The sequence below is a fragment of the Triturus cristatus genome, chromosome 6 (genome assembly GCF_964204655.1).
Source record: "Triturus cristatus chromosome 6, aTriCri1.1, whole genome shotgun sequence".
Taxonomy (NCBI): Eukaryota; Metazoa; Chordata; class Amphibia; order Caudata; family Salamandridae; genus Triturus; species Triturus cristatus.
This window is the reverse complement of record NC_140589.1, coordinates 987,403,696-987,431,464: the sequence shown is the minus strand read 5'-3', so window position 1 is coordinate 987,431,464 and position 27,769 is coordinate 987,403,696. Positions and strand designations below refer to the sequence as shown.

General features: G+C 45.3%; 1 protein-coding gene across 1 annotated transcript in view; it reads right to left on the bottom strand.

The window, feature by feature from the left end:
• DTD1 (D-aminoacyl-tRNA deacylase 1) overlaps positions 1-27,769 on the bottom strand; it is a 642,381-nt gene that overhangs the window by 158,775 nt on the left and 455,837 nt on the right. The gene's annotated exons all lie outside the window — the stretch shown is intronic.

Below are 27,769 nucleotides of genomic sequence, written 5' to 3'. Positions count from 1 at the left end.
TCTTATGTTCGAACATCCTTGACTCACCTTGCGTGTTGTCATACCAACGTAGTACAGGTGACAGGGGCATTGCAGCAAATAGATCAAATTATCGCTGTTACAATTTGAAAATGCCTTCTGGGTCCACGGTCTTGTCATACCCAAGTCTATTGTCTTGGATTGTTTCGTTTGAGGACACACGGCACAACTACCACAAGGGAAATGCCCTTGGACCGATGGTAAATCCCATAGGGTGCCTACTTTCTTGGGTCCCTCTTCTCTTGTGCGTGTATGTACCAACTTGTCTCTCAGGTTAGGGCCTCGTTTGAAAGCAAAGAGAGGCATTGGGATCTTAAGTTTTCATGTGTTGAGAAAACGCCAGTTCTTACGAATGCATTTCTGGATCCCATTTGTCAAAGTGCTGAAAGTGTTTACAAAGGTTAGGCGGCCCGATGGTGGTTTCTCTATTCTTTTCTCTAACAAAGCATCTCTGTGATTGATAGTGGCACGCTTACATGCATTTTTAATCAGCTTTTTGGGATACAGCCTGGCCGAAAGTTGGTCAGATAGATCACTGGCATGGCGTTTGTACAGATCCATAGTGGAACAATTGCGTCTTAGGCGCAAAAATTGCCCAAATGGCAAATTGTCACGTAATGCCTTCGGATGTTGACTATCATACCTAAGCAAGGAATTACGGGCCATGGGCTTACGATACAGTTCACTCGCTAGCCCTGTGTCTGTGGGGAAGATGGATAAGTCCAAAAAGGCTAGCCTCGTTTTGTGTGCCTCTAAGGTGAACTTCAAAAAGGTGTTACGTGTATTGAGCCACACTTGAAATTGCTCAACTGATTCTAAGTCACATCGCCAAACCACTAGAATGTTGTCAATGTATCTCTTCCAGAGTCTAATAGACTCATGGAAGGGGTTCTGGTCATTGAGGACATGGTCCTGTTCAAATTTGTGCACATAGAGGTTCGCTAGGCTCGGTGCGAAAACGCTTCCCATGCTGGTACCTGAGATTTGTAAGAAGATCTTCTCTTCAAACCTTAAGAAATTCTCTTTCATTGCCAATTGTGCTAAAGCCATGATAAAGTGCACGGGAGTGATTGAATCAAGATCTGTCTCCCTCAGGATAGAGGCAATGGTGTAAATGTACAGATATTTATATAGCGCAAATCACCAACCGGACTCTAAGCGCTTGCTTAGGGAACCCGTCCTGGTATTCCCCTGTGAGATAACCCAGCAGGGCATCCACAAGGTGAAAGCCAGGCATCCCGCTGCGAGGGGCCATTGTGGAGATTAAGCAAGCTATTGCCCAGAGTCGCAGAGTGTGAACCCATGAATCGAGTATGCACTGGAGCGAGAATTATCAAGTCCATGGACAATTTATGGACTCAAGACCCAGGCGAGCCGGGAATTGAACCCTGGTCCCAGGCTGACCTCTGCTTCCAGGTCTGCCTACTCTAACCAGTGAGCCACACAGAGGCAATGGTGTCTAGTGTTTCGTCTTGTGGGATGGAAGTATACAGTGATTTGACATCAAAAGAAACCAGTAAGTCTAGTTCTGAGTCAAAATCAACTGTAGGAATAAGACGTAATACGTCCTTAGTATCTTGAAGATAGGGTAGGCATTTTGCTTACTAATGGTCTCAGGAAAAAATCCACAAACATAGACAAAGGCTCTAGCAGAGAACCGATCCCTGAAATGATGGGTCTGCCAGGGGGTGGTCTCTGTGTCTTATGTATTTTGGGAAGTGTATAAAAATATGGCATCACTGGGTGGGTAGTTTGCAGGAAGGCTCTTTCTTGAGGTGTTATCCAGCCTTCGTTTAATGCTTCGTCAGCAATCTCAATGATAATTTTACCAATCCTTTCTGTGGGGTCTTCTTTCAATAGACGATAAAACCTTTTATCATCCAATTGTCTCAGACATTCTGAACGGTGGGCTTGAGTGTCTAGTATCACTGTGGCTCCGCCTTTGTCTGCAGGCTTAATAGTGATTTCTCTATCCTCAGTCAAGGTACGGAGTGCAGCTTGCTCATTTCTCGGGAGATTGCTGTAACCCGTTCTGTTCTTATCACACAGGATACTGATCTCCTCCTGAACTGCTCTCTCAAAGGCAAGTACTTGTGGCGGAACAGTGTGTGTGGGAGGATTAAACGTAGAACGTTTTTTTAAACCTGTATTGGTTGTAACCATCACAGGGAATATCTCTTCTTTATCCTTGAAGTAGTGATAAAGGCGGATTTTGCGGAAAAATTGGGCAAGTTCACATTGAACTTGAAAGTTATCGCCCGCTGATGTCATCACAAATCCCAGCCCTTTGTTTAATACTGCTTCTTCATCAGTAGTCAGGATTTTGTCGCTTAGATTCACAATCAGCTCTCCTCTGGGTGCTGACCTGGTGGTTGTAGATTCTGTTTGGACCTGTACCGAGTGTTCATCTGTGGAGCTGCCGGAGGAGGTGGTAGGTTCCAATGAACTTGGGCCTGCCGGTTTCTTCTTCTGCCCCTTGTTCTGCCTTGGCCTAACCCTAAAAAAGACTGATTGCTAAAATGTCATAATCACCCACTGTGTAGAGTACCCACCACTACACAAAGTAAATGCACTACTACCACGGAACAGTGCACCATCACACTCAGCATAGTGAACTCATTCCTTCAGCACACTCCATCATCACCATCAGAACAGTGAACAACATCCTGTGCCACAGTATACCACCAGCCTGTGACACTCAGTGCCATTTGACAGAGTGAACAAACTCCTTCTTCGCTGCCAGGTAGTTCTCAGTTTTGAAGTAGAAGCTCAAGTAATGGATTTAAAAAACACAGGCACTCTTTCTCAATAATAATAATAATAATAATACAGAAATTTGTAAAGCGCGAACAGCTACCTCCAGAGAGGTGTCCCAGCTACCTCCAGAGAGGTGTCAATGCTACCCCCTCCAGTGCAGGCCCTCAGTTTGTGCCTACGTTTCACTTTTGCAGAATCCACTTTTGTTGGGAAAAAACATTCCTAAAGTTGTCTAAAACCAGCCATCACTAACTCCTCCATAGAAATGAAGATTTTATCAATGACAGCCCCTCGAGTGATGATCATCATAATCATATTTATTATCAGCATGATTTATAATGTGCTCATAAACCATCGACATCCAGACGTGGAGGGGGAGTTTTACCTCCTCAGGTAGGATCGTAAATTTTTGGAGCATTTGCCAAAAACGCAGGTGCTGAACCGTAGGCAACATTTAAGTTCAGCACTACAAGAAAATGCATCTTTTTGCATGATAATCCTCATTTTTTGGACTGCTGCTGTTTATTTGGAGTCTGTGCACTGGGACTCTGCAAACCAAGCCCCTGTGCATGTGTTCTGACCCATGAAACATGTCAAAATTGGCAGTACAGCCAATTTCACATTTAACTTACCTATAGGTCCACAGTATAGTAAGAGCATGTAAGTTAAATGACCATAGTCACATATTGTGCCACCACTGAAGTGGCATTGCACATGACTGCAGGCCTGCCACCAGAAACTTGGATATGAAGATTTGCACTGCAAATCTGACCATTCAAAATAACCGCTTAAGATTTGAGCCCTCCTTTTAAATACTAATAAACACCCCTAATAAGCTTTAATGCCCAATGAGGCAGGGTGCATGGTATTTAAAAGTAGGACATGTACAAGTTTAATGTAAAACATTTCCATACAGTGACAAGGCCCCAAAAGCTACTTTCACTGTAGAAAGGTTAGCTGTTACATAGGAAAGCATTGGGATACCTAATAAAGTTAATAATGTTATATCCGCCTAGTAACCAGCTAAAACATGAATTCTTGGACTTTTTAAAATATTTATTTCAAATTCAATTCATTGGTAAAGTTTGATTTGTACTAAATATTTTATAAAATTTACTTTAAAAAAATCCTTTTTTGTCTGCCTACCGCCTAATGAAGCCCATAGTGTGAGCTTTCAATTGTCACACAGCTCTTTGATGAAGTGTGAACTTGGTCCCGGAGCTCAGACAAAGGCTTTGGGTGTGGGAATGTGTTCCATTCCTCTGACAGGATGACCATCTGGGAAGTGCCCAGGAACTTTATTGTCTTCAAGAGACCTACCCTGTCACTGGCAGATAAGCACCTGAGTAGGAACCCTCTTTTGTTCTTTTAGCTAGCGAGGTACCAATCCCAGTGGGAGAGTAGCTGCCCCAGAACTGGTTTTGAGTGACCATAGAGGATAGATTGCCTTCCCTGGCCACACCTCTAGGGTGAAAGGAACAAATGATGGATGGGATGCTGAACAATGCAAAGATTCACCCCCAGTCACAAAGATCTGGATTTAATCCATCGTTCTCTGCTCACCACGCCACCCCAGTTTGGACCCAGCCATATGCAAATCAGTCTTGACCCTGTCCCTCATGGGAACAGTCCAGCCCGAACTGCAAAGCCAGGTCCACCCTGTACCGGAAACAAGCATCCTGGGACTAGAGCTCTGCACAGGCAAAGACAGTTCCTGCCATGTTGATTTTGGGTAGAGAGGTGCAGTGTGGGATTATTTGCTGCCAAGGAAACAGAAACTGCTGCAAATGTGGGTAGGGTTACCCCATAGAACGTTTTCCCTACCAGTTCGGGAGGGGCCATGAGTCACCCCCACCCAAAAGCTAGTACCAGGCATAAAGGTGGCACCACTGGGTACCTACTTTAGAACATTAGTGAACCAGTGGAAGACAAAAGAAAGGCTGCACCTGCTATTGAGAGCTGTGGGGAGACCCCTAAGGGATAGACCTGCTCCCACCTGTAATCAGGAAAAAGAAGTGGACTGCAAGGATCAGTGGCTGACCTTCTGTGATGCTACAGAGACACAATAGCTGCAAGAAGCCCACTCTGTGGAGGAGCTCAGCTGACCAGTTTCAAAGAGGCCTGCTTTGGACTCTACTATTGGCTTCTGTGGAGAGAGGCCTGATCCCCCAAGAGCTGTTCCTGAGGTCTGTGTACCCTTGGCCGGTGTCAGAATTTACTCTCCTGCCTCGACTTAGGAAACCTGGGACTTAGAAACGGTTTGATAACTTTTTGCCTGGAAAATGGTCAAAGGACCAGGACCAAACCTGCCAGCCAATTCGCTGAGGGTGCTATGCTGGTGGGCCTGACTTCACTGCAGCTCCCACTGTATTCTTCTCTGCAGCAGCAAATCCAATTCAGTGGGTCCAATGCTGACCGGAATCCGAAGATGTTGAACTCTCTTTGGCTACAGACTACAACTTTTCTCCACTGAGGAAATCCAACTTCTGGAAAAGAGTAAATCCGAAGGTAGAAATCTTCACTGGGTCTTTCGTAGAGCAGCATCCAATCGACATCGACGGCTTCCTCGGCATAAACTCTGGACTTTTCAGCCCTGAGTTTCTCACCCCTTCATTGATGGCTTCACTGAGACCTGGTCCTCTGTCAACCTGTTGTTCATAAGTTTGTCTTTAGTCTTGCCCCACTGAGTACTCTTTCCTAGGTGTGAAGGTAACTTTCTGACCGAGATCAATTCGATCTGTGTATCTGACAAGCGCTCAATAGCAGATGGCGTTAAACCTTACCATATTTATTGGAACAACTGGGGTATAAAGTACTGACTTGTACGACTCAGGGCACTAGAACACGCGGGGTTGCAATATTAGCACGTGGAAAAAAAATTACATTAAAAAAACAACAGGCAGATAGACATGGTCGCTGGGTTTTAGCGGATTGCCAAATTCAAAATTTTAATTTTACTCTATGCTCTATCTATGCACCAATAGTTGATGACCCTGAAACTTTCATTCATATAAATTCTCAATTGCCCAATTGGCCTCTCCCCATAATACTATGTGGCGATTTAAATATAAATGGCCTCAATGGGTTGTGGAAAGAAAATCCTGCAAGATTTATTGGTAAAAAGAAGAAAACCCACAGAGCGCTAATACAGCTCATGCAGGACAATGGGCTGATCGATATTTGGGAACATATAAACGGAGGGGGAGGCTGCACATACTATTCTGCCCCCCATAAAACTCTAGCCCGGCTAGATTATTTTTTGATTTCCCCCTCGATGATACCGATGGTGAAAATTAAAAAAATGCCTAGATTGATGTCAGATCACAACCCGCTCTCCATGGAGATCTCTATACCATACTCACAGAACAGAATAAATAGCTGGACCTTTGAAAGAGCTTTGCTACTGGATGTAAATTATGTTACTTACATGGAAATTTGGCTAAAAGAATTTCTGGAAAACAATAGGGGCACAGTATCACCGCAAATAGTATGGGATACTATGAAGGCAGGTATTAGGGGGGAAACCTTAAGTTACTCTCTTAGACGGAGTAAGCGGGAAAAAGAAACCTTAGAGAAAAAGATAAATCTAGTAGCAAAGCTAGAGGAAGAACTGGTAAAAAGTATAAGAGAGAAAGAGGATGTGACAAAAGTAATGCAAAAACTAGCCTCGGCTAAAGCAGCAGTGGGTGAAGTATATGCTGAAAAGGCAGCTGGTAAATATTTGGCCAGGAGGGAAGAGCAGCATGAATATAGCGAACAGGTAGGACGAATCCTAGCGATTAGAACCCGGCAGGCTGCCACTCAGGGGCAGATAACAGAAATGACTACGGAGGCAGGGACAATAGTAAAAACACCAAAGGAAATCTGTGCTGTATTTCAGAATTTTTATAAGAAATTATACAGTCAGAATAATGGGGATCCAGATCTAGCGAAAATTGACGAATATTTAAACTCTGCCTCCCTAGATAAGCTTACAGAGGAGGATAATAACTCCCTCGAGATCAACTTTACCCCAGAAGAAGTACAAAGAGCTTTTAAGGATCTCCCATCAGGAAAAGCATTGGGACCCGATTTTATACCGTTAGAATTCTATAAAAAGTTCTATTTAATCTTAGAAGCAGACATTAATCGACTCATGGTTCTAATACAGAATGGTGCTGCACCTCCGGAGTCTTGGGGAGAAGCTTTAATGGTAGTGTTTCTAAAAAAGAATAAATGCCCTACGGATCCTGGGTCATATAGACCAATTAGCTTAATGAATAGTGACACTAAGGTCTATTCTAAAATCCTGGCAAACAGGCTGAGCTTGGTAATTGGTAAGATAGTCTCACCCTGGCAGCACGGGTTTATACCAGGGAGGGGCACTGCCGATCACATCAGAAGGGTCTTCGCGCTGCTGGATGGTACTAATGTCTCACGAGACCCTATGTCCTTAATATTGCTGGACGCTGAAAAAGCTTTCGATAGGGTCTCGTGGGACTTTCTTTGGGCAACAATGTATAAATATAATTTTGGGAAATTATGTGTAGGAGCATTAAAAGCCCTTTATAGAAGCCCGAGCATCAGTCTGAGAGTGGGAGGGGAGCTGAGCGAGGCAATAAAAATCGAGCGTGGAACTAGGCAAGGATGCCCCTGTTCCCCTCTACTATTCGCCTGTTATATAGACTCATTTATTAGACACATAGAAAAAAATAAAAACATTTGTCCAATAGTGCTGAATGGATATGAGACTAAAATATTGGGCTACGCAGATGATTTAGCAATTACATCATCAATACCAATAATAGCGATAGGGGAAATCGAGAATGAGGCAAAAAAATATGGACCTCTATCAGGGTATAAATTAAATCAAGGAAAAACACAAATAGTGGTAAATCAATTTGCTCCGATTAACGATGAGAGAGTTGTAGAGTCCGCGGTTTATTTGGGAGTTACTATTACATCTGACCTATCTCAGGTTGTGGAGGAAAATCTGACCCCAGTAATCAAAAAGGCAAAATTAGACTTAGATAGGATGGACAATTTACGTTTAACAATCATCGGTCGCTGCAATGTTATAAAGATGGTGTTTTTGCCTAAAATTCTATATTTGTTCCGTACAATTCCTTTATCATTTTCTAACAATTGGTTTAAGGAAATAGAGGGGATTTGTAATCGCTTTATATGGGCTAAGGGCAGAACTCGTAGATCCATAAAGAGGTTGGCACTCTCTAAAGACCGGGGGGGCCTTGCAGTACCTGACTTTAAGGCATATTATTTTGCGTCAGTCCTTCAGTATTGTAAAGGACTTCTCGGCGGGAATACGAAAGACATCTGGAGGGGTAGGGTTGGCATTCCGGATATATATGAGCTCTTGATTTGGGACTCTAATAAGGGACTTCTCACATTCAAGGAACTAAACTACTATAAAAGAACAAAATTTAAGCTGTTGGGGGCAGTCATATCGGTTTGGTCAATGATCCGGAAGAAAATTAAATTAGGGAGAATGAACTTCTATACCCCTTTATATATGAATGAACTCCTCCCAGAAGTATTCCATGATCAAGTGATGAGGCGCTGGGATGATCTTGGGGTTAGTACAATCGGCGATATCACGGATCAGTCAGGGTTAATTTCATTTGAGAGGGCACAACAGCTATATAACTTGGATCGGAGAGATTTTTTTAAATACTTACAGATAAGATCAGTTTTGCAGAGGAAACAGGCAGGTAACTGTAAGTATGCTAGGGTAGATCTGATGGAAATTGTTCAAGATGATGAGGGATGTTCAATCTCTCAACTCTATGGTGCATTGTGCGAGTATAATGAGGATGATAGAGGAAAGGTATTTGATAAATGGAGAACTAAACTAGATTTAGCCGGGAATGAGGGCGAAAAATCACTTCGGTTTGGAAATTCTATCCTGAAGGTTGCAAACCTGCAAGCACAATACTTTAAGACTTTACATGAACTATATTATACACCACATAAAATAGCTCGTTGGGGTGGTACTATTGGGATCTTCTGCCCAAGATGTCAGAGTTTGGAGGCAGACACGATCCATATGTTTGCAGCATGCCCTAACTTAGATCCCTTTAAACTAGCTATAGAAAACTTCTTTAAAGATGAATTGGAGATTTCAATTAAATTAACTAATGAGATTATGGTTCTTGGAGTGGCAAAGGAGGGACAGGAGATACCCCATCAAGAATTTTTGTTTATTGCTATGACGCTGAGCCGGCTTTGTATCGCAACGGTATGGAAAGACTCTAATCCCCCTTCGTTTCAACAATGGCTCTCAAAATTATTAGCTATTTACACCTTAGAGAAATCTTTATATGAAAAAAAAGGAGCGAATGCAAGACAGCTTGGGAAACGGGTATGGGCCCCAGTTGAAAAATGGAAACTTAAACTAGATGGTTAATCTAAAGGGTGATTGTAGGAGAGTGGAATCTGACTAATGGTTGCCCCCAACTTTTTGCCTGGTATTTAAGTGGTTTTTGACTAGTCTGGCTGGGATCCTGCTATCCAGGACCCCAGCCTATCTGCTTTCTCCCTAAAACTGTTGTGAGTACTCTAGGTACAAACATAATTGGATGCTGGGCATGCCCTACCAGTCCCTTGTAGATGGTACCCTAGGTACCCAGGGCATGGGGCCCCCAGTAGGCCTACCAGGGCTGCAGCACTTATTGTGCCACCCTGGGACAGCCACCCAAACTGACACCACCAGGCCACTACTGTAGCCTGGGTAAGGTGGTGCTAGCACCCCTTACAGGGATGTAGGTACCCTATGTCCCATACCATTACAACACATATACTCTCATAGGTCACCCCTATGGCAGGCCCTGGTAATCCTACAGGGCTGGGTGCTGAGGTATGTGTGAGGGGGGACCCCTACGTGAGTAGGACCTCTCTGCAACCTTCGTAAAATCGTTACTGGGTTGTTTGTAGTGTAGCCATACCATATACTCTTAACCGCATTATAAGTTATTGCGTCATCGCTGTAACTTTGGAATGGCTACACCGAACCATATCGTGTTTGGTGTCAAACATGAAGGAATCATACCCCCAGTCCAGCCATGGGCATGGGGGCACGATTCCCCCTTGCTAGGAGGGTGATATGGGAAAAGCGGTAGAATTTGGAAACCAATTTAAAAGTGCACATGTACCACAAAATGGCTACTGTTCGCCACCTACACGACTCTGGCTGGCTGTTGCTGGGGAAAACCCCAGCCTCGCCATCTGGACAATAGGGCTCCTGTGGCAGGGAGGTGCCAGCACCTCCCCAGACAGGATATGTGGATTGGAACAGGGTGGGTGCACCAAAAGTCCATTCAGAGTTGCACGTAGGCAGCTGCAGAGCCCCAATTCTGCATACACCGCCTGGAACCGGTTCAGGGGCATCCTGCCCCTCGCCCAGGCGGGAAACACACAAAGGGGAGTGGGTGTAGCCACCCTTTCCCGCCTCTACTCTGATTGGTAGGCTCTATTTTGGACCATCCCCTAATCTTGGGGATATATGGGAATAACTTTGCCCTAGAGCCTTAGATTCGTACAGGACTTCACAGAACTGACCTTCGACGAGCTGCTGCCCAGCTGACTGAAGAAATCTCCCTTGGGATAAAGGAGTTATCCCCCTGCTTGGCAGGCACCTAAAAGACTACAAGATACCCGGTTGGAACTTCGTTGCTCTCACGACCTTCGACGCCTTCCAGCAACCTCGAGGTGGGTCTCCAGTGCATCCCAGCGTCCTGTGAGCGTGCCCAGCAAGTCTGAGCACCCTGGACCACGTGGGTGTCGAGATCCCGGCATACCCCGAGACACCGGCCACCTCTTGTCCAGCACACGACCCCGACCAGTGGGGAAGTTGTGCTTTGGCCCATTCGTGAGCTAACCTTCAAGCAGCATTTGTGCCGACCCTCAGCTCCCTGGCCCGCTCCGGTGGCCCGTGGGAGCCCTTTTACGCACTCCATTTTGCTGCCTTCCGCGGTCCCTTGTCTCTCGACTTGTGGGCCCTGACGGAGGACAATCTTCTTTTCTAAGAGTTCCCCTGGTTGCTCCAGGCCTGCTCTACGCTCCCTGCAAAGGAGAGCACCCTCAGACCACGTGGGTCTGCACCAGCAGCTACTTTGTTCATCTTGCGTGGGTTGCGGTTGCCAATGCTTAGTGGATCCAATCGGGACACTAACACCGCAGCGACCATCAGCCGACGTGGGACAGTCGCCCTCCAGAAGCTGGCCTTCCTTGAAGCCTCCCGGAGCCCGTGACTGCAGAGCCCAGCTGTACCTTCCACACCTGAAGCACCCGACATCCACGAGCTCCTTCCTGTGAGCTCCCTGGTCACTCTGCTGTGACCCAGACTCTGTCCCCTCTGCTTTCAGGTTCATCTTTGTCTTTTCTTCAACTTCAATCTTCACGACTTCAGCGACACTTCCAGCTAGCAGCAGTTTGGACTCCTTTTCCATAGAAAATCAGCCCGCGACCCGACACCAGAATCGACCTATGCACCCGGCTTCCCTGGGGCAGGTAACAGTGGTACTTCGGTACTTCCGTGGTGGTGGGCTCTCCAAAGCCTTAAGTCTCAAGCCTTAACTTTGTACTGTTGTTAGAAGTGTCCTTAAACCTTAATTATTCAACCGCGACATTCTCCATAGGCTAACATTGCGATCCCGACAGCAACTTCTCGCACTGCACACGCCTCCCGTGGGTCCCCTTCCTCTTAACTGTGGGTGGATTCTTAAGGGGCCAGCGATCCTGAATGCCCTAGGCATTGCCTGTAGAATTGTCGTGGTTCTTATACCACTATTTTAGTATATGGTTTGGTCCCCCCCTGGGGCCCATTGATTTCTGTGCTATTTATTGTGTTTAGAAATGCTTGTTTGAATTGTAACTTTGCCACTAGCCACATAAAGTGACTGTGGGATTCTGTCTAGAATAAATACATATATTTTATATATATACCTGTGTGGGCTACTCTTTCATTTGGTTATTCAAGAGGTTATTATGGTAAAACAATAAGCTTAACACTCCTTCAAGACTTAGCCTGAAGGCTGCTCTCCACAGCTACCACTAGGATAGCTTTCTTTAAAGGTTGTCTTAAACCTACCATCAATAGGAGTCGAATTGGACTGGTGCAAGGTGTCCCTATAACTAGGAACAGCATATGCCAGGCCAACTTCTCACATTGGTGGCAGCGGTGGGATTCAAGCTTGCCATTGTTTTACCAGATAACAAATTGAATTTCTAAAGTGAAAGCAACAAGGTACCAAAGGTACATATAAATTCAAGCTAGAATACAATAAGTTCTACTGAACTTGGAGTTGTGTGTAGAGGGTTTAGCACACCTTGACTACAACTCAAGAGAGGGTTCAGTAGGCCACACTTAGTGTAGGTAGATACATCACTACACTAAACATGTCTTCAGGTGGCACTAAGGCTATGGAAGGACCCCAGAGGGTCCCAGTAGATAAGTATGATAATTTCACCTTTGCAGAGCTCAGGGAAATGTGCACCCTTAGGGGACTGAAGACAGAAAGAGGTGCCAACACAAAACGTCTCAAGGAGATCCTGCTCATAGCAGACTTTATGGAGTCCATAGGATCCAGAGGGACGGACAGAGTGGGTGGGCACCCCTCAGAAGAGGACACTCCCAGAGTGGAATCTGAAGAGGAACAGGAAGAGGATGAAAATCCTGACCTGGAAGAAACAAACCACTCACAGCATGGAGGTGATGGCCCAAGAGGCACTCCCTCCACCCTTAAAAGGGGAGTGGTGGGTCCAAGAAGGAACAGATCCCCCTCAGTGGGATCCAACCATTCTAAGGGATCCAAAGGGTCCTCTGCCTCTTCTCAGAGAAGAGAAACCTCTCATGAGAGGAAATGCAGACTGATCAAATTTGAGCAGGCTAAGCTTGAGCTTAAAAGAGAACAGTTAGCATTAGACAGGGAAACCCTGGAGCTTCAGAAAGCTTCAAGAAAGTGGGGTCTAGAGATCCCTGGTGGCAGTAATGAAACCCCTAGAGTTAGAGAGAGAGTCCCTGACAATAGAAACCTCCACAAGATTGTGCCCCCCTATCAGAATGGGGATGATATCCACAAATGGATATCTGCTCTTGAAAGGGCCTGTAGAGTACAGAGGGTCCCTGTAGAGCAGTGGGCAGCAATCCTGTGGCTCTCCTTTTCAGATAAAGGGAGAGACAAGCTCCTCTCTGTAAGAGAAGAGGATGCTGATGATTATTATATCTTGAAAGCTGCTTTAATAGATGGGTTTGGCTTAACCACTGATCAATACAGACTTAAGTTCAGAGACACCCAGAAAGCACAGAATCAAGATTGGGTAGACTTTGTGGATTGTGCAACCAAGGCACTGGAAGGTTGGTTAAATGGCAGTAAAGTTAATGATTATCAAGGATTGTATAATCTCATTATGAGGGAGCAGATTCTTAATAATTGTCAGAACCAACTTTTACACCAGCACCTGGTGGACTCTGATCTGACCTCTCCCCAAGAATTGGGAAAGAAGGCAGACAAATGGGTCAGAACCAGGATTAGGCCTAAGAACCAAGTTGGTGACCAGAAGAAGGATTCCACTAAGCCCAAAGAGAAAGGCGGGGATGATAAACAAGAAAAGTCCTCTGAAGGGCCCCAACAAACCAGTGCTGGGGGTGGGTCCCAAAATACTTCCTCTAATACCAAGAAACCATATTGCCATGTGTGTAAGAAACCTGGCCACTGGAAGACTGACTCCAGCTGTCCTAAGAATGGCAATAAAGAAAATGTTCCTCCAAAACCAGCTCCAACACCTCCTGTTACTACTAGTAGTAATCCCCCAGGTGGTGGGAGTGCACCCAAAATCTTAGTTGGGTTCTCTTTGGGGACACCAGTGGACTCTGGCCTAGCCAGGTCCCCTGCATTAGCAACTATGGTCTGTGATGGTGGCATGGGGTTTGCCAACTTTACCATGAGCCCCAGTATTCTGGGCAGGTACAGACAAGAACCAATGATCAATGGTCAGAAGGCTGTGGCCTATAAGGACACAGGGGCCAGTGTCACCATGGTGACCAAGAGGCTAGTGCCCCTAGATCAGCTTTTACCTGGGTTTAGCTATCAGGTGACCAATATTGATGGAATCAGGACAGATCATCCCATGGCAGTGATAAATCTCAGCTGGGGAGGAGTCACTGGCCCCAAGAGAGTGGCAGTGTCCCCAAACTTGCCTGTAGATTGTCTACTGGGGAATGATCTAGAAATCTCAGCCTGGGCTGAGGTTGACCACAAGGCCCATTTGAAAATGGGCGGAATTCCTGAGAGAGTGGATGAGACCCTGAGGGCCTCACCTCCACCCCAGGAGGAAATAGAAAGAGTGAAGCCTGAAACTATGGATCACTCTACACAAACAGAGAGCATAGGGGAGGAAGAGCAGTCTTCCCCCCACCAGACTACAGGTAAAGGTCCAGTTTCTCAGGGAACTGACCCTGCCCCTTGTGAAGTAACTGCCCCAGAAGTGGACAGGCTTGGCCTGCCCACCTCTCTGATGGCAGGGGATCCTTCCAAGGTGGTACCCAGTCTGGAGCAGGTATCCTGCCCCTCTCTACCCTGCCTCAGTCAGCCCAGGGCTGCAGAGGTCAGGGAGGTCAGTGGACCCTTATTGGGCCCCTGCCCAGAGGAACCCCCTCATCAACCGATTAGGGACACCCAGCAGAGTAGTTTCAGCCAGGTGAATATTCCTCTACAAACTGAGGGATCCCCCTTACCCCTAGGTATAGGCACCCCTCAAATGGATGTTGTTGAGCACAGGGAAACCTGGGGCCTAGCTGCCCCAAACCTTCCAGTGCCCTCCACTATTCCAGCCAAAGGGATCCAACCCCCAGCTGTAGGCAGCCAGAGGTTGACCCTTAGGGCCAGATATGACCCAGTCATGGGCAGAAAGGCTTCCATAGTGGCCAGTGATCTGAGGAGGTTGAGACCAACCCAAGTAGGGTCTCACTTCCAGACTCAGACACCCCACCAGCCCACCTCTGACCCAAAAACCAATACCGGTAATTTCCCTAGACTTTGGAGAAACTCTAGAACCCCTTGGGGTAGGATTTCCCAAGTGGACCATGACACAGGGAGCAACCATGTTAGTACAGGTTCTTCCTTATATGGCCACTCAGGAAATAAAGGCTTATCTGGACAAGGTTAGCCTTATCTCCTTTCGTTTGGGGGGGGGGTTATGTAGGAGAGTGGAATCTGACTAATGGTTGCCCCCAACTTTTTGCCTGGTATTTAAGTGGTTTTTGACTAGTCTGGCTGGGATCCTGCTATCCAGGACCCCAGCCTATCTGCTTTCTCCCTAAAACTGTTGTGAGTACTCTAGGTACAAACATAATTGGATGCTGGGCATGCCCTACCAGTCCCTTGTAGATGGTACCCTAGGTACCCAGGGCATGGGGCCCCCAGTAGGCCTACCAGGGCTGCAGCACTTATTGTGCCACCCTGGGACAGCCACCCAAACTGACACCACCAGGCCACTACTGTAGCCTGGGTAAGGTGGTGCTAGCACCCCTTACAGGGATGTAGGTACCCTATGTCCCATACCATTACAACACATATACTCTCATAGGTCACCCCTATGGCAGGCCCTGGTAATCCTACAGGGCTGGGTGCTGAGGTATGTGTGAGGGGGGACCCCTACGTGAGTAGGACCTCTCTGCAACCTTCGTAAAATCGTTACTGGGTTGTTTGTAGTGTAGCCATACCATATACTCTTAACCGCATTATAAGTTATTGCGTCATCGCTGTAACTTTGGAATGGCTACACCGAACCATATCGTGTTTGGTGTCAAACATGAAGGAATCATACCCCCAGTCCAGCCATGGGCATGGGGGCACGATTCCCCCTTGCTAGGAGGGTGATATGGGAAAAGCGGTAGAATTTGGAAACCAATTTAAAAGTGCACATGTACCACAAAATGGCTACTGTTCGCCACCTACACGACTCTGGCTGGCTGTTGCTGGGGAAAACCCCAGCCTCGCCATCTGGACAATAGGGCTCCTGTGGCAGGGAGGTGCCAGCACCTCCCCAGACAGGATATGTGGATTGGAACAGGGTGGGTGCACCAAAAGTCCATTCAGAGTTGCACGTAGGCAGCTGCAGAGCCCCAATTCTGCATACACCGCCTGGAACCGGTTCAGGGGCATCCTGCCCCTCGCCCAGGCGGGAAACACACAAAGGGGAGTGGGTGTAGCCACCCTTTCCCGCCTCTACTCTGATTGGTAGGCTCTATTTTGGACCATCCCCTAATCTTGGGGATATATGGGAATAACTTTGCCCTAGAGCCTTAGATTCGTACAGGACTTCACAGAACTGACCTTCGACGAGCTGCTGCCCAGCTGACTGAAGAAATCTCCCTTGGGATAAAGGAGTTATCCCCCTGCTTGGCAGGCACCTAAAAGACTACAAGATACCCGGTTGGAACTTCGTTGCTCTCACGACCTTCGACGCCTTCCAGCAACCTCGAGGTGGGTCTCCAGTGCATCCCAGCGTCCTGTGAGCGTGCCCAGCAAGTCTGAGCACCCTGGACCACGTGGGTGTCGAGATCCCGGCATACCCCGAGACACCGGCCACCTCTTGTCCAGCACACGACCCCGACCAGTGGGGAAGTTGTGCTTTGGCCCATTCGTGAGCCAACCTTCAAGCAGCATTTGTGCCGACCCTCAGCTCCCTGGCCCGCTCCGGTGGCCCGTGGGAGCCCTTTTACGCACTCCATTTTGCTGCCTTCCGCGGTCCCTTGTCTCTCGACTTGTGGGCCCTGACGGAGGACAATCTTCTTTTCTAAGAGTTCCCCTGGTTGCTCCAGGCCTGCTCTACGCTCCCTGCAAAGGAGAGCACCCTCAGACCACGTGGGTCTGCACCAGCAGCTACTTTGTTCATCTTGCGTGGGTTGCGGTTGCCAATGCTTAGTGGATCCAATCGGGACCCTAACACCGCAGCGACCATCAGCCGACGTGGGACAGTCGCCCTCCAGAAGCTGGCCTTCCTTGAAGCCTCCCGGAGCCCGTGACTGCAGAGCCCAGCTGTACCTTCCACACCTGAAGCACCCGACATCCACGAGCTCCTTCCTGTGAGCTCCCTGGTCACTCTGCTGTGACCCAGACTCTGTCCCCTCTGCTTTCAGGTTCATCTTTGTCTTTTCTTCAACTTCAATCTTCACGACTTCAGCGACACTTCCAGCTAGCAGCAGTTTGGACTCCTTTTCCATAGAAAATCAGCCCGCGACCCGACACCAGAATCGACCTATGCACCCGGCTTCCCTGGGGCAGGTAACAGTGGTACTTCGGTACTTCCGTGGTGGTGGGCTCTCCAAAGCCTTAAGTCTCAAGCCTTAACTTTGTACTGTTGTTAGAAGTGTCCTTAAACCTTAATTATTCAACCGCGACATTCTCCATAGGCTAACATTGCGATCCCGACAGCAACTTCTCGCACTGCACACGCCTCCCGTGGGTCCCCTTCCTCTTAACTGTGGGTGGATTCTTAAGGGGCCAGCGATCCTGAATGCCCTAGGCATTGCCTGTAGAATTGTCGTGGTTCTTATACCACTATTTTAGTATATGGTTTGGTCCCCCCCTGGGGCCCATTGATTTCTGTGCTATTTATTGTGTTTAGAAATGCTTGTTTGAATTGTAACTTTGCCACTAGCCACATAAAGTGACTGTGGGATTCTGTCTAGAATAAATACATATATTTTATATATATACCTGTGTGGGCTACTCTTTCATTTGGTTATTCAAGAGGTTATTATGGTAAAACAATAAGCTTAACACTCCTTCAAGACTTAGCCTGAAGGCTGCTCTCCACAGCTACCACTAGGATAGCTTTCTTTAAAGGTTGTCTTAAACCTACCATCAATAGGAGTCGAATTGGACTGGTGCAAGGTGTCCCTATAACTAGGAACAGCATATGCCAGGCCAACTTCTCACAGTGATAAGTACATGCTTCTTCTTTCAAGTAATTATAATTAAATTATGTATTGCATCATGTTGTTAAATTTAAGTGATTAAGCTGCAATTGAAGGATTTCTGTTGTATTAGATATATATGTCAAAGCAATTAATTGTTTATACTTTATTTTTCTGATGATGAACAATAAAAATATTTAAAAAAAAAAAAAAAACAAGTTTAATGTAAAACATTTCCATACAGTGACAAGGCCCCAAAAGCTACTTTCACTGTAGAAAGGTTAGCTGTTACATAGGAAAGCATTGGGATACCTAATAAAGTTAATAATGTTATATCCGCCTAGTAACCAGCTAAAACATGAATTCTTGGACTTTTTAAAATATTTATTTCAAATTCAATTCATTGGTAAAGTTTGATTTGTACTAAATATTTTATAAAATTTACTTTAAAAAAATCCTTTTTTGTCTGCCTACCGCCTAATGAAGCCCATAGTGTGAGCTTTCAATTGTCACACAGCTCTTTGATGAAGTGTGAACTTGGTCCCGGAGCTCAGACAAAGGCTTTGGGTGTGGGAATGTGTTCCATTCCTCTGACAGGATGACCATCTGGGAAGTGCCCAGGAACTTTATTGTCTTCAAGAGACCTACCCTGTCACTGGCAGATAAGCACCTGAGTAGGAACCCTCTTTTGTTCTTTTAGCTAGCGAGGTACCAATCCCAGTGGGAGAGTAGCTGCCCCAGAACTGGTTTTGAGTGACCATAGAGGATAGATTGCCTTCCCTGGCCACACCTCTAGGGTGAAAGGAACAAATGATGGATGGGATGCTGAACAATGCAAAGATTCACCCCCAGTCACAAAGATCTGGATTTAATCCATCGTTCTCTGCTCACCACGCCACCCCAGTTTGGACCCAGCCATATGCAAATCAGTCTTGACCCTGTCCCTCATGGGAACAGTCCAGCCCGAACTGCAAAGCCAGGTCCACCCTGTACCGGAAACAAGCATCCTGGGACTAGAGCTCTGCACAGGCAAAGACAGTTCCTGCCATGTTGATTTTGGGTAGAGAGGTGCAGTGTGGGATTATTTGCTGCCAAGGAAACAGAAACTGCTGCAAATGTGGGTAGGGTTACCCCATAGAACGTTTTCCCTACCAGTTCGGGAGGGGCCATGAGTCACCCCCACCCAAAAGCTAGTACCAGGCATAAAGGTGGCACCACTGGGTACCTACTTTAGAACATTAGTGAACCAGTGGAAGACATAAGAAAGGCTGCACCTGCTATTGAGACCTGTGGGGAGACCCCTAAGGGATAGACCTGCTCCCACCTGTAATCAGGAAAAAGAAGTGGACTGCAAGGATCAGTGGCTGACCTTCTGTGATGCTACAGAGACACAATAGCTGCAAGAAGCCCACTCTGTGGAGGAGCTCAGCTGACCAGTTTCAAAGAGGCCTGCTTTGGACTCTACTATTGGCTTCTGTGGAGAGAGGCCTGATCCCCCAAGAGCTGTTCCTGAGGTCTGTGTACCCTTGGCCGGTGTCACAATTTACTCTCCTGCCTCGACTTAGGAAACCTGGGACTTAGAAACGGTTTGATAACTTTTTGCCTGGAAAATGGTCAAAGGACCAGGACCAAACCTGCCAGCCAATTCGCTGAGGGTGCTATGCTGGTGGGCCTGACTTCACTGCAGCTCCCACTGTATTCTTCTCTGCAGCAGCAAATCCAATTCAGTGGGTCCAATGCTGACCGGAATCCGAAGATGTTGAACTCTCTTTGGCTACAGACTACAACTTTTCTCCACTGAGGAAATCCAACTTCTGGAAAAGAGTAAATCCGAAGGTAGAAATCTTCACTGGGTCTTTCGTAGAGCAGCATCCAATCGACATCGACGGCTTCCTCGGCATAAACTCTGGACTTTTCAGCCCTGAGTTTCTCACCCCTTCATTGATGGCTTCACTGAGACCTGGTCCTCTGTCAACCTGTTGTTCATAAGTTTGTCTTTAGTCTTGCCCCACTGAGTACTCTTTCCTAGGTGTGAAGGTAACTTTCTGACCGAGATCAATTCGATCTGTGTATCTGACAAGCGCTCAATAGCAGATGGCGTTAAACCTTACCATTGCCCGATCTAACATGACCAGTTGCCTGCGGTTGGTGCTCTTCGCTTTTTGGCGCTATTTTGATTTAAAACTTTAGAAATTCATTTTTCCAGTTCTCCTTATTTAATTTTTGACATTTTGGTACTATTTTGCTCACTAAATTATTCAAAACCTTTATAAACTTGAGTGTGAATTGTATTGTGTTGGCTTTATAACATTTTAACTGTTTGGTACTTCAAAATGTTTAAAACATTTTCTAGTGCTAAGTCTATCTGGTCTATGCCATAGCTACCTGGGGTTGAACTCAGGTTTAAATTCTCGTAACCTTTACTGGACCTAACAAGAATAGTGCCAATATTACTTGTGGTGGACTAACATCCATCTCAATTAATAATTCAGTTTCTCACAGCATCTTAAAACAAATCTTCTTTTTCAACCTGCAACCAGTCCATATTATTCAAAATATATGATACATGCTCTCACCTCACAATTCATACTACTGGCATAACTGTTGAATTTTGTAGCACCTGTCATTTCCTCAAGTTTGACTTCAAATTCATGGAAGATTATCTCCCAGTCCAAGAAAAAGCTCTACTGCCTACCTGGAGAGATGTCCCAGCATAGAACTCAGTAACAGAAAAGGCACAGGAAAGAATGAGTGACACACCTTAGCAAACTCTTGCTACGCACAGCAGGTGGGGCATGTGGAAAGGGCAGTCAAGCCATTTGCTCACTGGTGTGGTTAAATAGGCCTACGTTGGAGCCCCCATCCAGTTGTCACCACATTGGCCAGTTGCCTCCTCGAAAAAAATAAGATTACAAATAAGTCCAGTCCACCCCATCAAAATAGCCCATTAATTGCCCGAAAGCAGTCTCAGAAACTCAAAAGTAACCCAGGAGCGCACTAACAGAGCCTCTAAGTAAACAGCATGTTGTGTGGAGAGAGCTAGGATTGGGTGGGTGCCATTTAAGCCAATCCTAGGTCAGCTTTCACACTGTGACCACCGTTCAGGTCGGTGATTTTAGGATATAGTCAGTCACATGAATGATTGCCAAGTTGCATCTTTAAAATTACAAATGCCATCCGTTATGGGATCCGTTATGGACACCGAACACGCCTGCTGTTTAACATCATGTGACTTGGAGAAGCTAACAGTAGGAAGTGGAACAGGGCTTAAATTAGGGGACAAATGCCGTCTGTTGTCAGACCAGTAACAGACAACAGGCATTTGGTTCTATTTAGAAACGGTTCATGTAATGAATGGACAGGTATTCCACTTAACTCAGAAAAACATTTAAAAGAGGTACATTGGTGGTTGCCAGAATGTAATTATACAGCAGGACATGATATTTGTAGCGCAATGTAACATATGGAAGGTTTCACTTATGCCTGCTAATTTGTTTTACTGCAGTAAAATGGCAAGAGAGTTTTAACTAAAGTTTACCTTCCTGTACAGCACAGGTGAAAACACTATGGAGCAGGGTACAGGTCCACTTTACACAGAAGGGTAGCGGCCTATATTGCTTGTGTGGCATTATGTGACCAACCTCTATAACAATACTGTAGCATTGGAGTAGCGCCTTACCACTATCAGATGCTTTCTTGTATTGCATCACAAGAAGCCTTGAGAACAAAATCTGGAAATAAAGGCCTCCAAGGCTTTGAAACTCCTCTGCTTATTTTAGACCTTTCTGGTATCTATATGGGTAGCAGCAGCTTCTTTATATCAAAGTCAAAGCAAGAAGCCTTCAACCTTGAGCTGAAATAGCAAGCTGCAGGCCATGTAATACAGAGATTCAGCCAACAGGGTTAATATTTGTTGGGACAGGAATGTCCAGTGCATGGTGCACAGGCATACTCCCCTGCCCTGACTGTATACAGTGACTTGTAGAGACTGTGTGTACAGCATAATTAGGGGTGAGTATAGCTGACCCCAAGCTATATTAATACTACTAATGTATGCCCCAGAGAGAATGGGAGGTCCACCTAAAACCAGGAGGCAGAGAGCAGAGACACGGGGGAACACCGAGTGAGTGGGAGAGTTGTAGAATAGATCCTGCTCGCCTAGTGACACTAAGTTGTTTTCTTACACAAGTAGTGTGGGGTATTGTGTTCTATTGTGTAATGAGGTACTTTCTTACTTGAAAAGATAAGCACTGGGCTAGACATTTGCTTGTTTTGTCACTGGTTGATTGTTGATCTATGAGCTCAAACACCCCCACACCACCTCCTTGTGAAGCCTGGAAATGTTCGTCACCGTTATCACTGAGACCCAAGTGCAAGAGGGGTTGTACTTTGCCCAGTTTGCAGAATCATATTAGGACAGACCCCAGGCCATCAGATGAAAATGACCTCAACTACCACAGCTGAGGCCCAGTAGCTGCTGGTTGCCCATTTGTCCCCCCAATAAATATTAGGCACTGTTCAACATGTGGGCAGCATGCATCAAGAGTTGGTTTACACACATAAATTGAAGCATCCATCCATCAATCTATCTAAACAACCACCCAGATCCAGCCATATCAGAATCCATGCCCATTCATTCATATTTCCATCCATGAATCAATAGCCAGCCATCTACTCCGCTCTATCCATCCATATAAATACCTAACTATCCTTCCATCTTTCCATTCGTGCACCCACCAAGATCTACGCACCTAATCATCTGTGATCCCCTCATCCATCCATGCAGAGGTCTGAGGATACTGAAGCCTCTCTTTTATCAACCATCAACTACAAACGGCTCAATTGAAGGCAATCAGTAATTTCCTTTGCCCGACTTGTGTCCTGGCTGGGAGTGGGTGTATCTAAATTCAAAGGGTGCCGAGTTGGCAGTGGGGGCTGTCATGTACCAAGAGTCACACAGAAAAAAAAATTCTATTAAATAAACTTACCTTCCTGCGCGACGTCCACCTGAATCGGTCTTTTCTCCCCGAGGCCAATCCTGGTACTGCTCTCATACAGCATGAGAGAAGCGCCAGGCTTGGAGGGAGCGGCCTCTCTCAGCGCTCTTACGAGTGCTAGAGGCCTATGATTCCTCTACAACAGCTGTCTAAGACAGCTAGCTTAGAGAAGTTTAAAATGCGCATATCTGACTGGCTGTCGCAAGAGAGCGGGCCAAAGGGCCATGCGCACTTTAAAATTAAGTGCGCAGCTCCCTGCTGACACTCAGCAGCAATGGTCTAGCCGGGTTTTGATGCCCAAGTCAGGACCGTTTGGTTGTTGAAAAATAAAATGGTAATAAATAAACTTTATTACCATTTTAAATTATTTTACTGTGGCCTGGAGCTTTTCGTTATGAGGCGATGCTCTTTCACTCAAATGGAGGAGCCGCCCCTGCGAGTTGGACAGGTCACACCTCTCCACAGAAATGAAATTCAATCAGAAGAAAGAAAAGATACACTGAGCGCCATGTCACAATCTGCCAAAATAATTAAAAGAGCATTTTACTATACTTCTTTAAAGGAATGCACAGGATGTCGGACTATATCTGAAAATACACTAAGAATGTGTATTTTTAAAGCACATGATACAAATAAATTAGTTTTTGGAACTTAAAACAATGTGTGAATTATTACCCAACTCAATAATACTTATTTTATTAACCTTTCAAGAACGAAATAGTGAGTTATAACCTGCATAAATTCAAACTTATCCTTTACAGGTTATATGCAGAGGAAGCATAACCGCTAAAACAACTTATCAGGATTAAGAACTTGTGAGCCACAGGTTACACAGGTATGTCTGCAACCAAGTCAGTGAACGACTGAACTATCCTACGAAGATACCAATTTGCGACCAGCAGGTTAGACAAATGGTCAACAGCGTGCGACTAACCATTTAAGCTATTTTACAATGACTCAATCATGTGGCCGGAGATTACTTCTGGTATCTGCAGCAAGTGCACTAACCACCTGAGCTAACTTTTTCCTTTTATATTGAGAGACCTCAATATATTATGGATCGTAGACTGCGGTTAGTTGTCTCGTAATTGTGTTCTGCTTCACTCTTGCAATCCTCCATCTTGTAATTATCGACTTTAAGCGATTTGCAACAGTGGTGTAATTTAAGATTTTTTTACTGGGAAATGCAGCTTCCATTGTCACCGGGAAAGGAGTAATGTAAAGTCCACATAGCGTTACATTTAATTTATCTGTCCGAGTAGTTACGATTGTAGTGTGCTCTACACACAATTTGTAAGCTAGTTGTTGTAACTGCAGTGTTTTTTGCAGTCAGCATCCCACAAAGCGAGTAACTTAATTAATGTACCTGATATTTTTTGCGAGGTATTCGTCACTGGAGGAGGAACAGGTAAGCAGAAAGTAAGGGTCCGGCAGACAGGTTATATCAGGCTTCTTCGAGTAGCTCCTGATCTACTGATAGTCTCTAGCTACCTGTAAGTAGCTCTCCTGCGTGCAGCCCAGCCTACTCAATTAAAACCTTTTCTTTTGTTGACTTATCAAACGTATACTAAAATTGAAAAGAATATATTTCAGATGAAAATGTAAGTTTTTTCAGGTCCTGTAAACTGACGTTTGGGAGAAAATGGTTACATTTCCAAACTATATTTAAAGCTGAGTTTGAGTAGTAAATTATGCGGTGTTGGGCTGACTCACTACCTTTACCTTGGTGCCGCGGCGTTTCAGTTATGTCTGTCACATATTAGCCACGTAGAGATCAAGTATTTTTTACATTACCGCTGGCAAGCCTACCTAATGCCCCAAGATTATAACTGCTGGCAATCTTGCATAATATAATCCTGTCTGATGCGTTCACTACTACAACACTAATATTAGAAGCTCAGGGTGATTTTCTTGCACATAAGTAACTCGTATTACAGACATGATTGGAGACCCCTGAGTTATATCAACTTGTAGGGTAATGCTAAAGCTCATTCCACCATCTTGAAACACACTACTGAGGTACTGAAAGAAGGCACAAGGAGTGCAGCCCTTAGAATCAACCTGTGATGTTATATTAAAATGCACTCGAGGAGAGACGGCGTGAGGGGCGAGGACGTGTATCGGCGTATCTAGTCTTAAGATTTTCGAAACATGGATACCGGGATTACTATGGAGGTTGAATAGCACCCGAAGCGCTAGACCGACGAGATATTTGAATCCGCGGTCAGTGGGCAAGCAGCTCAGAATTATCCGAGGTAGCATACATCCACCTACAGTAAGGGTTGAGGTATGCTGTGAACGAGCAACCCGAACGACGCTGACAGATACAAAACTGGTCAGAACTAGCAAAGCAGAGAAACGCGTCGACCCTAGCCCTGAAGAAGTTGCCGCCAATCCATACAGGCAACGAAACATGTTGGTTTTAGTGGACAGCCACACAGCATAGAATAAAGTTTCAAATAGCGAGTGTGGTGCTGTCCGGTTTTAACTGGGAGTTACGTGGGTCCTGATCAGACTCAGTCTCCCCTGTTTCAGGGTCGACACTCACTTTATTTTTAGGAACATAGACACAGTATAGATTATTAGTTCCACCCAACACTAGTTATTAGAATAGACACAATATTTTTGATTTTTCTGATTTATTTCTTATCTTCATTTTGGACGGCAGTCGCCTATGATGAGAACGTGAGGTAGCAGACGAGTGCCAGTCTGCATAGCCTCGTTGGGGTCACTTCCGTGAGGCACTGCCGGCCTCTTCACTTTTTTGCACTCTTCATTTTGAGGCATTGTAACAGGCACTACATCTGATGGTCCGGGTGGTTTGGAGGTTTTTTCCATTTTTCCAACCTCTTTCCCACACTTACTATTGGGGACATAGATTAACAGGGAACACTTCTTTCTAAGCACACCTAAATATTTAGGAACTTTTAGAGCCAGTGACACCACATTCCTCGCTGACGATTGGCAAATTGTGCCGCGGAAACGGTTTAAAATGCAACAGTTTGTGCAAGTGCCAAGGTTTTTTGATTAGGAGAGCTTCATTGTGTTTATAAAAACGAAAATATCCTTGTTCTAGGCAGGTCTTGTTGTTTATAAGGTTTTGAGTGGGGGGCGACCTGCCTTGTGACCCCCTTGGCTCCTTTGTGGTCGATGAAGCCTACCTAATGCCCCAAGATTATAACTGCTGGCAATCTTGCATAATATAATCCTGTCTGATGCGTTCACTACTACAACACTAATATTAGAAGCTCAGGGTGATTTTCTTGCACATAAGTAACTCGTATTACAGACATGATTGGAGACCCCTGAGTTATATCAACTTGTAGGGTAATGCTAAAGCTCATTCCACCATCTTGAAACACACTACTGAGGTACTGAAAGAAGGCACAAGGAGTGCAGCCCTTAGAATCAACCTGTGATGTTATATTAAAATGCACTCGAGGAGAGACGGCGTGAGGGGCGAGGACGTGTATCGGCGTATCTAGTCTTAAGATTTTCGAAACATGGATACCGGGATTACTATGGAACCTAATTAGGTGCACAACAGATTTTCATTTACCCTCACACCACAGGACGAATGTGGCCCGGAATTATCGCCATATTATATACTGCTATTACAGCCATTTCATTCAGCCGTGAACAAGTCGCATGTACATACATACTGAGGCGACGAAACACGTGTTGGCTTTGGAAGATTTCATTCAATAAACGACTTGAAAAGGAACAAGAAGAAACAATTGACTACTTAATTGAATGTGTTTTTCTCATATGTGAATAACATCAGAAATGAAACTGTAGTGAAATTACGTGTGCTGGGGAATGTATACACAATTTATATGGGACGGCAGAATTGCTGTATGCATATAGATGACTACAGTAGGTGCCTTAATCCCCCACCTACAAGCTACTTTCAAATCTGGTCTGCTATGGTGCGGATGTAAGATTGCACCAAGTATCTATCTTATTCGTTTCTTTACCGGGTCTATTTAGTGAGTGAAAATTTTATTGTTAGATATTTCATATGTGTCCGAACATCTCCGGACAACATTAGCATAGAGTGTGTTGAATATTTTTTTAAGAATCGGGATGGTGCTCATGTGTTAAGGCAATGATGTGCATTATTCGGTCTTCTAATTTGCTACAGAATAACACTTTTGCTCACACCTTGATGATGTTGCAGTGTTACTAATTTCCTATGCAAGAATTATGCACAAGGACCCCTTGATTCTGAGGGCAAATCAGATTTTAGAAGACTTTCCAGTTTTACTAGGGATGCTGTCCAAATTCATTCTGGTGTTGCTGCTAATTTGGGACTTTGAATATTTTCTGATATTACAGACTTTGTATAACATTGCATCTAAGAGCCTTCATTGCATTGACCCTGGACTACTTATTTTAAATTTGAGTATTAAACTGCATTAAAGTTTCATTGATCTGGATCTCAATTATTGAGTGGACCCGATTAATTATTGAATTATTTAACTCTTCTATTTTGATGTTTTGGGAGGTGCTTTAATGAGGGGACATACTGCCTCATGAAATTGAGGTTTAATACCATCTCCGATACAGTTAACTGTGAGAGAACTGAATGAGGTAAATTTTGGGGTATTTAAATTTTGGGGTATGGTTCTACAGACACAAAAATGCAGTTGTATGAGTAGACCAAAGCCTAACTGTCATTGATTTGCCTCCTCAATGGCGGTACCCCTTATGGCTCCACCACTCCAACGCCACCTTTTCTCCTCCTGTTTACAGAATTGACGGAGATAGAATAGGTCTGAAACACCGAAAACCAATGTGGTTTCTACTCAAGAAATCAAACGAGTGTTGACAAAGCCAATAGGTCTCGCCTATGCAAGAGCAATTGTCTACTTTTTAGCGAGACTTTATGCCAAACTAAACTCTAGTGTTCGCTACGGCCAGACCGGAGAGTGTACCCCCAAGTTTAGGGTTAGACGGGGAATCAGGCAAGGATGTGTGCTTGCCCCTTTGCTATTTATTCTTTTTATTAATAAGGTGGACTCAGTCTTAAAGGAAATTGTGGCTGACGCACCAAAAATAAAAGATTTCAGCGTCCCCG